The sequence below is a fragment of the Dermacentor andersoni genome, chromosome 1, assembly GCF_023375885.2.
Source record: "Dermacentor andersoni chromosome 1, qqDerAnde1_hic_scaffold, whole genome shotgun sequence".
Lineage (NCBI taxonomy): Eukaryota > Metazoa > Arthropoda > Arachnida > Ixodida > Ixodidae > Dermacentor > Dermacentor andersoni.
Window position 1 is genome coordinate 44274052 of NC_092814.1, and position 13028 is coordinate 44287079.

At 45.6% G+C, this 13028-nt stretch overlaps 1 protein-coding gene across 3 annotated transcripts in view; it reads right to left on the reverse strand.

Moving 5' to 3' along the window:
* cpx (synaptic transmission protein complexin) overlaps nucleotides 1-13028 on the reverse strand; it is a 594949-nt gene that overhangs the window by 427935 nt on the left and 153986 nt on the right. Inside the window, exon 1 of one of the 3 annotated variants that reach the window (XM_055061410.2) lies at nucleotides 2627-2733. The exons of 1 other annotated variant lie outside the window; for it this stretch is intronic. The gene's annotated coding sequence lies outside the window, so the exon portion shown is untranslated. Of the gene's footprint in view, nucleotides 1-2626; nucleotides 2734-13028 lie in introns of those variants that run through there. One more of the 3 variants, XM_055061412.2, reaches the window with a different exon arrangement.

Sequence of the window (13028 nt, forward strand, 5' to 3'; positions counted from 1 at the left end):
AAGGACTATAGTGTTAGGTATAGTCGAAGGCGCCGATCATAGTTATTTCTGTTTGGATGAATCGCAACCCAATAAGTCCTTCCCACATAGAACAGTCATGATAATCTTACTGAGAAAAAAAAATTATTCGACTTACAGGCAACTGAAGACTGGACGAACAGACGTATGCTTAAATTTACAGGCCTTCATTAACAATATTAACAGGGCGGTGCTCCCATGAAATGTACATACAAAAGGACACTACTTTTAATAAAGCCTTTCAAGGAAAAAATACAGTTCTCGATGCTCTGAGGCGGCAATCCGTTGAGTAGAACCTTTTTCATTAATTGAATTCTAAGCGTGCCTTAGCATAACAGCCGTGAGCACCAATGGTCCACTCCTAAACAAGTGTATCTACACGTCGAATTTGAGCTATAAATTCAGTCCTTCGCTACAGTGTAACGCTTGTAGAAGGCAAGACCTCATAACAATGTCTTTTGTGGAGCGAAACTTATTTAGACAGATACGCATCCTGATTACAAGGACTGATTTATTCACAACTAATGAAGCTAGAAAATGAAGGAGCAAGGCGCGTAAATAACCGACGGATTCAAATCCTTAAGGTGCAAGCGAGTCATACCTTAGAACAATATAACGAGAACGCCAACGAACACTGCCGTAGTCGGCATTCGGGCGGGACATTTGCGCGCTTTCCGGTGCTTTAGAATGTCGTCGACTTAACTGCCGTCTTGTAAGATAGCTCCCATATTTCCCCGAAAAACTATACATTATTGAAACAATGCGGGCTCCATGACGAGGATGGCCGCTTCCCCGTTGTGCATTTCCGTCGCGCGTGTCTGTAAGAGAGGTAATCAGCGCTAGATAGTTTCGCAGAGGTAAATATGCAGTCTGGCTGCATACCTTTAGACACTGCTGGCAGCAGGAAGTTTCTATTAGGGCTCGGCGCTCGAAGGCGGTCATGGGCACTTTTCCCATCGCCGTTGAAGGATTTTAACATGCGAATGTGACTGTTGTTGGAAAAAAAATTACGTTACTAATTTACAATCTTCATATTGTTTTACATTACTCAAATGCAATTTATTTGAGTTTGAAGCGGGAAAAGAAAAATGCTTCTTCAATTACGCGGCCATGCGGAAAGCAAAAAAGTAGGAGTCCTTACCCAACGTACTGATGTAACTAAGGCACCGTGAAAAACGAATGTTAATGTTAATTTTTGTTTAAATTAAAGAAGTTACTACAATTTCATTTAACTTTCGTCAGCATTGAACTAGGCGCACACCTTAACGGCCATAGCGCATCGTATCAGAGGTAGAAACAAAGAAGATAGAACTCGTACAGACATCTTTTGTGCGCACTTGAGCGGCAAAAAGCTACAATTTAGTATTCGTACCATGAAGTAAGAGTTAAGGACGCGCGCTTACAAACATCGTCTTGTCTATTGATAAATAGATAATGAGACATCCACCCAATCGTAGCAATTGCTACAAAGGAAACCCATACAGGTTCCTCGAAAGAAAAGCCTCGCAGTTGAAGAAACATTCGTCCTGGTCAAGGACTCGAACCCGGGACTACCGCCTTTCCGGACCGTGTTTCGGATTCGACCGGTGATCCGAGTTCGTTATTTTGTTTCCCTACGCAAAGCCAACCTCACTGCTATCTCCAAATTATTTCTGTTCCAGTTTTCTCTCACAATAAATTGTGCGCATGTACTTATATAGACGTACAAATGGGTATTGCCTGACAGTTTCTCTCGTCGACAGTGCGCTGTCGCATACGTTTAGGAACATCATGTTTAGAAACTGCTCGCTTTAGTCTGTCCTGCTTTTCTAGCGATCTTTTCAAACTTTTTCGAGTATCCGAACGACTCCACTGCCTTATTTATTTAAACGGCGCCAGGAATAAAACAAGGGCTGTTACGCTGCCCTTGTTTTGTTAGGCGGCGAGCAACGCTCTTAATATTGCATTCCGCGCTCAGCACACCCCGTCGGGAGGGAAGACATGTCGAGCACTCGGCTGGTGAGAAAAAAAAACGAAAAGAGACAAACGTGCTGCGTCCGCGACACGATAAAAACAAGCCAGCGGCACGCGCGGGATAGTTCAGGGGTTTGCATTGGCTGCGCGAAAGGACAGGCGCCAGCTGTTCTCCGCCGTGGCGTAAGAACAAAAAGCGCGTGGCCAAACTCGCAGCACTGAAAAAGAAGGAAGGAAGAGAAGAACACGATTGGACCTGTGTGTGGACGACAGCCACGGGATGCAAATGCTCGCTTTTTCTCATGCACTGCACGTCGCGCACACGTAGAAAGCTGGTATGGCCGTGTACACAAAGGCATGCGCCTCCCGATCCCCTTTGTACGCGTTGCTTTCCTGGTGCATTGGATCGGCAGACTGGCAACCGCAGCATACCTACATTCGCAGCAAGTGACGCGCTGATAACAGAAACGTGATCTTGTTCTTCGGCTAAAATTAAACTACATCAACGCGTTGCAACGCTGCGTGCATTGGGGTGAATCACGGACAAGAAAATGAAGGCAAAACACTCTGAAGAAAAAATGGAAGTTCTATGTCAGCAAGCAGGGCCAACGCTGTCCAGCGCGCGGAGACCGCAGCGTGGACCGGAGCCACTCACCCGAGGCAGCATCGGCTACGGCGGAGCTCCGGCGCGGGACCGAACCAAGCGAGCGGGCCGGACCGCGGCAGGCATAGCACTGGGAACCAGCGGTCGGAGGCGATCCCAAAAAAACGCACGCCCCCTCTGTCGGTGGCGAAGCAGCACGGACCACGCGGCAGCAACTCTTCCCCTCGCACTTCCCCTGCTTTCCCCAAAGGCACACCTCTCACCTTCCCTACTTCCCCAGGCGCTTCCCTAAGCGCGCAGCGCCCTTTCTTCGCCTAGCGGCCGTTCGGGAAAGTCCACCGCCTCGGAGCGGCGCGCGGAGCGAAGCGAAGCGCTGCGCGGGTGCGCAGTCCCGCCCTCATAGAAAATACAAAGTGAGGAAGGGGAAGGAAAAGAAGGAATATAAAAGAGGGAAGGAGAGGCAGCACGACTCAGAAGGCAGGACGAGCGAGGCGGCAGGAAAATGATGAGCAAAGGGGGTGCACCACTCAGGCGCCAGAAACCCGTGGAAGTGGCGCGGCAACTCTATCCGGGACGACGGGCTTGCACCACTGTCACGCGCTTGTGGCCTGAGCAAACACGGGCTCCAAGTTCTGCGCCGTCGCAAGACCACTGTCCTCCGTTTCTTGCGTCCAGCCGAGACAGCTCGGAAAATGACAGGCGAACGGAGACGTGCTTATGCAACGGCAGTGCCTCACAGAGGCTATCGCCTCGGGCAGCAAGAGCTGGTGAGCTATGCCGGGGCACCTTGAGATGCGAACTTGAGATTAATATCCGGCCCTAAGTTGACGTGCGATCTAATAGATTCGCGAGAAAAGGTGAAATCGGGTGACTTAACGTGACTTGACGGCACGTTTGTAATTTACGGCAGTTCTCGCGTCTTTCATATCGCGACTAATTTCAACATGTTCACGAGAGATCCGCCATTTATAAAGTCCCCCCCCCCCCTTCTGCATACATACACGCACTTTTCAGGTGAGTGTGTTAACCTACTGCCATTTGTACGTTTGTGATCGCTAAATACTGTAAGCAATAAAATTGTGCCAGTATACAGCGATTTCGTGTCTGTAAGACAGTCAAGTACTTCTACTTTTATGTACACAGCACACTCTAACAAACCCATATACATTTAGCACTCGAATACATCAATAACGACCCTCAACACACGGCGTACATCGCTCCTGTATTACATCACTCCAAGGCGTATTAATCGGTTTGTTTTACGGTATCCAATTTCTGAACAAATGCTTGAAAGCAAGCGTTTTTGAAGCAATGTGCTTTTGTCTCTACGCATCCAACACATTTGTTTTCCCAGCGCAGCTAGAGCGCTTTTCTTACACTTCTTTTTAATCATGAATCAAGCGACATGAATCTGAGCAGCACTCTTCCAATCAGCACTGCATCAATTTCACATTTCTAGAAGCAGTATCAGACTTTGGTGTGACATATTGAGCCGTTCCCCTACAGCATGCATTCTTAAACTACGCTCGAACTGCAAAAATTATGAGATGTTGAGAACCATCGTATCGCAGAGTTGCCGATGAAATTATTTGCGATGTTCTAAAATTTGCATTGCATTGCCTATTTTGCGAATTGCGCAAAGTTAATGTGTTATAAGGAATGCCGCGCTCAACACAACATGGTACGCAAGACGTTCTGGAGGCAGTGTGCAGATTGAATTAAATATTCTAGCACATCTTTTATTTTTACGTATCAGTTCCACCTTGTTAGCTGAGTTTACAAATAGCATTTGTCCGTTATATTTTGTGCAATACAAATGTGTAGCTGGAAAGACTGTAATAAACCAAAGCAAAACACGTGGCCAACCATGCTGGCTTGATCGGAGGAGTTCTCCTGACCTGCTTCTAGAGCTCGGTGGGAATGGTCAGCCATCTGTGCCGTCATCATTTTACAGAGAACTACGTCTCAGAAGAAACCACGCACTACCACATAGCGACCACTTAAGGAATGCTCCTAAAAATAATAATATCCAAGTAAATTGTACTGGGTCATTCTCTGGTGACATTGTTCGCTGTCGCGACTGAGCTGAGCACCATCTTGGTATTTTATCCCTGAAATAACAGGCACCAAAATAATAGACACACAGCACAGCTGGCGAGCCTGATTAGTTTCCGAGAGCATGTGCGTGTAGCGTCGTGAATAACGGAAGTTGGTGCAGACGATACCTTGAAGAAAATATGACTATACCTATGCGTTCTTGCATTGTCTAACGTACCGTGCTTGTTGTTTGCGTGCTGCATATTGCTCGCAATCCAGCGCACGCGGTAACTTTGCCTGAACACCGCATGTGTTTCTCATTCTATATGCAGACCTGGTGGCCCCGCGTGTAATATTCAGGTAAAAAATCACTTCAAATTTAGTACACGAACCACAGGCCCAAACCCACTAGTATTACACACCATTATCAAACCGTTTTGAGGGTATTTTGTTTCTTTCTTTCGTACTGTGTAAGCGCCTTAGAGTATTTCTTAGTTGTTTTCACATAAGCCCGCGGTAGATTTATAGTAGTTGGGCTCCTCCACACGAACGCTTTTACTCCACCAACTTATCTCTGTCTAGAATTCATTCGTCAATTTACCAATATTCAGGACTGCTTTCTTCGGTGCCTGGTCGAACGTTTCCCTCACCTTGGGATCGAGGGAGGACCGAGTGTTTATAAACCGCTGTTGTGCGGCTGCTCAGTGTACTTTTCTCTCGCAGTCATGCTAGACTGATGAACTGCAACGTCCTCATGTAGATATTGTAAATAAACCCATATTCCTCGTTCTCGATGAGAAGCAGTCGTCCCCTTCAACAACGTCCTCAGCGTGGATAAGTTGGACGACAGCATGGGCCAGCTACCATCTAATTCATGCCCGACTCCAATCCTGACAACTGGTTACGAGCGATGGAATTGAGCCCCCCAATCCTTGCACTGCCCATGGATTAACCACTCACATACGCATAACAGCCGTCAGGAAGATGCCTCTGATGCATTCCTTAATTCGTCGACATTTTCAGTCCATATACATCACCAGCGGGTTGTTACACCCGCTGGTTGTCTGTACGAACTGAAAATGTCCAAGAATTAAGGAATGCAGGTTGTTACACCCGCTTGTTATAAAAATTAAGGATATATTATATGAATGATTTGCGAGACGCAGAGGGGTCGCTCCGGGATGATTTGTACCAACCGTGATTTGAAAACATGCGCAATGAATCAGCGTGATTCAAATTTCCCCTACATAGAAATGCGGTAGCCCCTTCGAAGTATCGGAACTGTGGCTGCGCGTTATTTACTAGAGTGCTTTCCCCTTTGAGTAACTTTGGCGAAACCTGGCGGGCTTTTTTAGCTGCACCAAACTTTTAATAATTGCTTGTAGTATACAGCGCAAGTCTAAACCTTTAACAGAATTAGTCGGTGAGGTAGATACGAATTCTATGAGAAAACAAAATGCTTAATTGAATAATTAATAGTTATTAACTACTTACTTAACGCACATATTTCAATTTCCGAATTGTAGTCGGTGAATTCCACTTGGAATGAATTCTCAGGAGTGCACCAGTTTAGAGGGATTAATTTTGAAAGTGTCCGACAAAACGTATTAGCATTCCAGTTACTTTTGTGTTCAGTGCATAAAACAGCGTTTTCTTTTAAAGAATACGTGGAATAACACCGCATTTTTATCGCAAGTTTGAGGGCGCACATCTCGATACTGGTACCATCCTCAGAATCCGTTCCAAGTCGATGTGCCTTGCATACTCACTAATCACAATAGGTCAATTAATATATGTGCGGTAAAATCATTAATCAGAAAGTTAATCAGCGTAATTATTTTATTTATTCAGTTAAGCATTTTGACTTATCGTACAAGTAATGGCCACCTGGTCGAGTAATTTAGATCAAGGGTTGGAATAGTGCTATGTGCCACAAATTAAAGACAATTTCGGTGCAGCTAAAAGCACCTTGTATAAAAGCGAGCAAGTGAAAAGCGACAACCTTCTCTACTTATACGCACTATTGTTCCAGCTCGCCACACAAAAGAACGTTGTTGTACTTCTTCGACAAACATAGGTGTGCAGATGGAGCGTATGGCCTACACTGGCCGATGAAGGTGCAGGCGACAGTTGTGAAGGCAATATTGGTGATCAGATAAAAAAGCGTCGTAAATTTCTGGCGAGTATGTGCACAGCAGACGCCTTCACATAGACGGAGGTGGGAAGAGCGATAAGCCTTATCTTGAGATTCGCTGTCTGGTAAAGCTGAGTAGGGGCAGGAAAGTGTATTAGACACAGAAGGCGAAGTCAGGCGCCTATATATCGTGGCGTAAAATGACCTCACTGCCTCGGAAGGCAAGCTGGATGATTCTACCGAGCAATGCGCTGAAAACGAAGTGCAGAGTGACGATGACCTCACGGTCCCAGTTACGACAGCGACCGAAAACGGCAGCGTTCTTTGAAACAAGTGTCACGAACCTTGCACAGGTGCTGCAAGTTCAAGCAAAGAAAGCAAAAAAAAAACGTAGGCAGTACAGAAGAAGCAAGCGCTAGGAGTGATCCCACCGCTAACGATATTTCTGGTTGTGTTCTCGACTGCCGGTGCGCTAAAACCGAGAGGTCCAGCTTAGACTCGACTATCCGCTTCTGGAAGACCCGGGGAACGAGAGGTCGCCGCAGTCGCCGAGTTCAATGACTTCGAGAGCACAACCTAAAGTAAATATATGGAAGCAGTGGCTTCGCCACGCCTTCAGATAGTGAGGAAAGTGACGGAACAAAACAAACTTGGGATGCACCAATCTCGAACCGAAATCAAGCGCGCTGCGTCGTGTAATTCTCCTGCCTCCGGAGGAACCGTGTGTGCGTGGGAGGCTGGTCACGTTTACCTAAGTGTGTATAGGCGAAGTGCGTGCGTGCGTGTGTGCGTGTGTGCGTGTGTGCGTGCGTGTGTGCGTGTGCGTGTGCGTGTGTGTGTGTGTGTGTGTGTGTGTGTGTGCGTGTGTGTGTGTGTGTGTGTGTGTGTGTGTGTGTGTGTGTGTGTGTGTGTGTGTGTGTGTGTGTGTGTGTCTACGTTTGTATGTGCGTCCGCGTGCGTGTGGCGCGTGTGTGTGTGGTGTTGTGCGCGCGGTGTTGTGTGTGTGTGTGCCTGTGTGTGTACGTTTGTATGTGTGTGTGTGTGTGTGTGTGTGCGTGGTGTTGTGTTGTATGTGCGTATGGTGTACGCGTTCGTGCGCGTGTGCACGTCTGTGGTGCGTGCACGTGCGCACATGTGCGTGCACGTGCGCACATGTGTGTGCGCGTGTGTTTGTGTCTGCGTGCGTTCGCGCGTTCGCGCGTCCGCCGGGCTTCGACTCTCGAAGTGATCTTTCTAGAGCGCGGTTCCGCTCAGTGGTGGACCTGCTCCCAACAGTAAGTCACGCTGAGGCACACGCTGCCGCTGACAATTGACAGATAAGCCTGCACAAGGGAAACTGAATTGTGTGGTGCATTCTAAACAATGAGTAAAACAAATAAAGGTAACTGATGTACTAGAGGCCTCCATGGGCCCTATAACATAAAACTATTCCAATCTGCTTTTATTTCAATCTCCTGACGTCAAATTTACGCAACCATCGACGCAAGCATTGGGCGGTAAACCGCAGCGTTGCTTGAAAAGCCCAATCAAACGCGCTCCTTGTTTATAGGATGTCACTTTCTTTTGCTTTCAAAGCGAATAGTATTGCCTACATTGAGCAGTTTTTCTTATATGATTGGCTGAGAAGAGGCGAGGAGCACGCCCACATGAAGAGAGTTTCGATAGGGCCGAGCAAGCACAGTAAAAGTAGATAACCGGATGAGGAGGGTGGTGCCGGCGTCTACGATTGGTCCGCTTCCCCTTGCTTAGCTTGTGGTGGCTGGTCGACAATCGCGGCGGCGTGCAACGGAAGGTTCAAAATGCCGCTAAAACGGATCCTCAGCAAAGTAGACTTGGCAAAGCACTGTCGTATACATGCCGAAGGTCTCGATAACGCTATACGGCCACGAAATTTTTTTTTTTTACTATACGCAAATAGACCCATGTCAGTGCTACAGTGGTAGGAGGGCAGCCATCTTCTATTCCTTTCGGAATGGGGCAGTCTGCGGCTATTCAGAAAAAAAATTCAATTTTGTTCGGCAATTTAATGCGTCTTTAACGCAGACACCTCACTTTGACAAGGTGAGCTTTCGCGGTTTTGTGACGTCGCGTGACAAGCACGCGAAGTGGGCGCAGCCCGGAAAGGTTTTACCAATAGCAATTCGTCAAACGACGCCTTTTTCGCTAATGGCGAAAAGGGCGTCGAATGAGAAATTATTATTTTTCTTTCGTTCCGTCAAATCATTCATGATCAGTGTGCACATATCATAGCAGATGGAACGTTCTCGCGGTATTAGTGACATCGCGTGACAGACAGGTACAGTGGATGGTGGCCCGAGAACTTTTTGACAAATCCTGGAGGGCTAATGGCAGAATTGGAATAGAAAAATTTGGAATAGCTTTGTGTTATAGTGCCCCATGACTGGAAATTCCGTTCTGCGCTCGTAGGAGTGAGGGAACTCAAAGTGACAAAGCATTTATGCAGCGTAAAGCACCGGTGGTATATATCCACTTGGAAGCAGGCCAGAATTGCGGTAACATGTTTCAGGATTGCAAAGATGCTCCGATGCATAACCGCCAATAAACAAGCAAACATGTCCATCGTGGTGCTATATTTTTTTAATTTCAGTTCTTCTTTGTAGCGGCTGCATGCGACATGATAAGGTTCAGCAATAGAGATGGCAGTCATGTCCGCGAAACTACTGGGAGACTTCTCAAAGAGTTTGCTGTAAGCTTTATCAGAAACGGCTATTAAGGCGATAGTGTTAAGGGTCCCGTGTCGTAAAATGTCCGGTGACGGCGTTGGACATCGTTTCAAAAAAATAATTCCGAACAACTACGCAGGTCCTCCGCGTGGCGCAGAGGCGTTATTGAACTAATGTAATTCCTCAAGGTAAAAGGGATCAGAAAAATTGTAATGTACGACCAAAACAACACCTACAGACATGATCGCATCGGATTGTAATTTTAATACACCAGAAAACATGATTCTGTCACGCCGAAACTCAAACACAAACCTCCTTTTCCAGCGTTTATACCATTCATAGAGCCGCGCGCTCCACTGAGTTTTTTGCGTCAACACCATCCAGATGCCGCGCGCTTCTGTGCATCCGCAAGAAAGATGCGGTTGCCGAGAAGCGTGACAAGCAGACAGGGGTCTTTGAATGCTATCGTGTTCTAATCTTAAAGGCGAATATTAAGCGTCCTCCAAATATTTGTGAGGGTACTTTTATGCAACATTTGATCAAGCGAACCAATTCAATGTTGTTAGCTTCAAAACTATGAACCGTTATTTTTTTTAATTTTCCCCTGCTGCATTTTCAAGCTGGTATGTTGCCTCTATGTTGTCAGGGTATCTTATGAGTCCAGAATGTTCGCAATTTCTGCTAGGTAAAAAGAAAGAAGAGTCGTAAAATATTTACTGACTGCATACGAGGAGGGAAGGCAGCCCTGGATGCACCCCGTCGTGCCCCATTGAGCGGCCCATAGCGCGATGCCCCATTGAATATGCAGCGCCCCATAGCATCATATAACGTGTTAGGACAGTCTGCAGTGTAATCGAATTATTTTTCATACGCCAAGGAAGCAAGAGCCACCATCAAGCGTTACATATGACAGAATACAGCGCATTACACACTTGTGCGTGATAACTGCAGCAAGGATCGAGCCGGATGGGCAGAAGATTAATCGAAGATGTTGCAAACACTTAGAAAAGGCACTGCTTCTGCGATCGCTGCCTTGGGCGGCCGGTTAGGAGCACTGCTACCCTGTCACGATGTCGAGAGGCCATCTCTCGTTGTGCCAAGCCCCTAAGCCCCTTCTCTCCGGCTCCAAACCCGCATGATCTTCATCCACTGCATTGCACTCCCACTTTTCGACGTGCCTTTGAAACCACCGTAATAAGAAGCGAGGGATAAAGGCGGAGTTAAGACAACAGGCTCCCGCGACGAGCTCTAAAGCGCTTTAACCACTTATCATTGCGTGAAGACCGTTATGTGTCAATATACGATAGATTCCTATACTTTCCTTTCATTTACTGTGAGGTGGAAGAGACTCGGACAGAGGTGATCAGGAGTTAATTGTCACTTATCCGTGTACAAGTTCATATACGGCGCGTAACATGCATTTGCCTGCTATACTCGTGTGCACACGTAAAGATGCCAGTGACGCAAAAAAAAAACAGAAAACGACAAGTGTTCCAGTAAGGCACAACATCGTAATTGGCCTTATGTGCGCTAATATTACGCATGTACCGCATGGAACTAGTACTTTAGCTTTATTGAGGCCGTTAGAAAGACCTTAACACACACACACACACACACACACACACACACACACACACACACACATATATATATATATATATATATATATATATATATATATATATATATATATATATATATATATATATATATATATATATATATATATATATATGCCAGCAGGAAATAAGTTGCACACGCACGAAATAGCGTCTTTATTAACATTTCGGCCGGGACAGCCTTCGTCAGTATATACCGGGTGTTTCTGCACTGACTTTGACGAATTTTTAAAACTCGCCTGTGGCAGATAGCGCATTTCTAATCCTTCAGCTGGATTCCTCGAACAGTCGGACGTTACTTGCAAGATAAATCTAACTGTCAATTTCTAATGAACTATATAAATATCTAATGAACTTTTAGGTGATTTATTATATGGGAAATATTGGAATTTACAAATTGCAGCCGGTGGATTCGCAAGGCGCATCCACATAGAAAAAATTTGCAGGATCACACCAGTTTCGAAATATTAGTTTCCGAAGTTGGCGGCCAAATACATGGGCGTACCAGTTACTTTTGTGCTTAAATGCATAAAATTACGTTTTCTTAAATAAAGTAAGTGGAGCAACAGTGCATATTTACTTCAAGTTTGGCCTAGCAAACTCACTGGGTTCAATTCTCAAATTGCAATTTGTACCGTAAATTAATTAAGTCAAAAGATGAGTGATTTTTGTTAATTAGTAGATTATGCATTTCGTTTTCTTGGGGGAGTAATGTCTGCCTCTTGTAGGGGACGAGCTCAAGGACAAGAATTGTGCTATTTGCCACAGGCGATACTCAAAAATTGCTTAAAGCCTTCGCAGAAACACCTGGTATAAATCCTCCTGGCTACTCTGAACCTGGTTGACTTGGAAACACGCTTCTATAACTCGACCGAAAGTGTGTTTCTTAATTCCAGACATCGTACGTAAACATACACGATGAAACCCTCGAATTTATTGCAGATAAAGCGGTCACCAATTCATACACTTTATTTCTTCTAAATGGCTCTAAATTGTTTGTGGACACTATATTTGGAGAAAAAAGAGCACTTGCTAAGTTCCTACCATTGCCTGTGTGTAGAAAAGCAATAAAGCAGTGACAATGCAGGCAGCTCTACTTTGCGCCTCTGCTTATTCAAACTTTGCCTTTTACTCTTGCCCTCGAACACTGGCCAGTGTTCCCACACGTAAAGTCAAATCAATACATGCCACAGACTGCTGCATAAAAAATGCGAGGCGAGTTTGGCACCTAATCGTACGAATTACTCCAGCAATTCGATGTGCTTTTTGAGTACAGGCCTTGATTTCTTTCTTTCGTCTTGTGAGCCCCATGACTTTCTTAAACTTTCTTACTGTGTTTTCGTTCAGCACTGTTACTGACTTCACAAACTGTTGCTGAGCAACGTCTTTTCTATCTTTGTTTCGCTTTGTTTTCCTTGTACCTCTGTTTTCCTTTGTTTGCCTGAGTTATACTCTTATATTGACTTATACCGAGTTAATGCAAATAAATGTAACATAGGTGTCCACGCATACGGCGTAGAGCCAATATTCACTATTATATTCTGGTGAATCACTGCGCTCTCCTCGGTGTCGCTCAATCTAATGGTTTTGCAGAAACAATATTATTTTCCTCATTCACGAGCCCATGGCCCACGCGGCCCAAAGCTAGCTTTAACTCTTCCTGTAATGAGCACCCGCAACCGAATGCAAATACTGGACGTAGATCAATATATAACATTCCCAGTGCGCGCTCTTTACACAGGAAGCACCGTATGTTCATTATTAACGTTCCTTGCTGCTCTACATTTCGGGCGTCATTGTGTCTATTGATACTGACAATGTCTTTTCTTTCTGCTGACATGCCTAGGGCTTCGCCCATGTGCACCTCTTCGGCCTCTCGGTCGTCGCTTCAATGGCTCTTCGCCTATGACAATTATAGGCAAGGAAATGTCAGATGTCAAAGGAGAGTAAATGCTGCAACACCAAACAGAGAAGAGAAG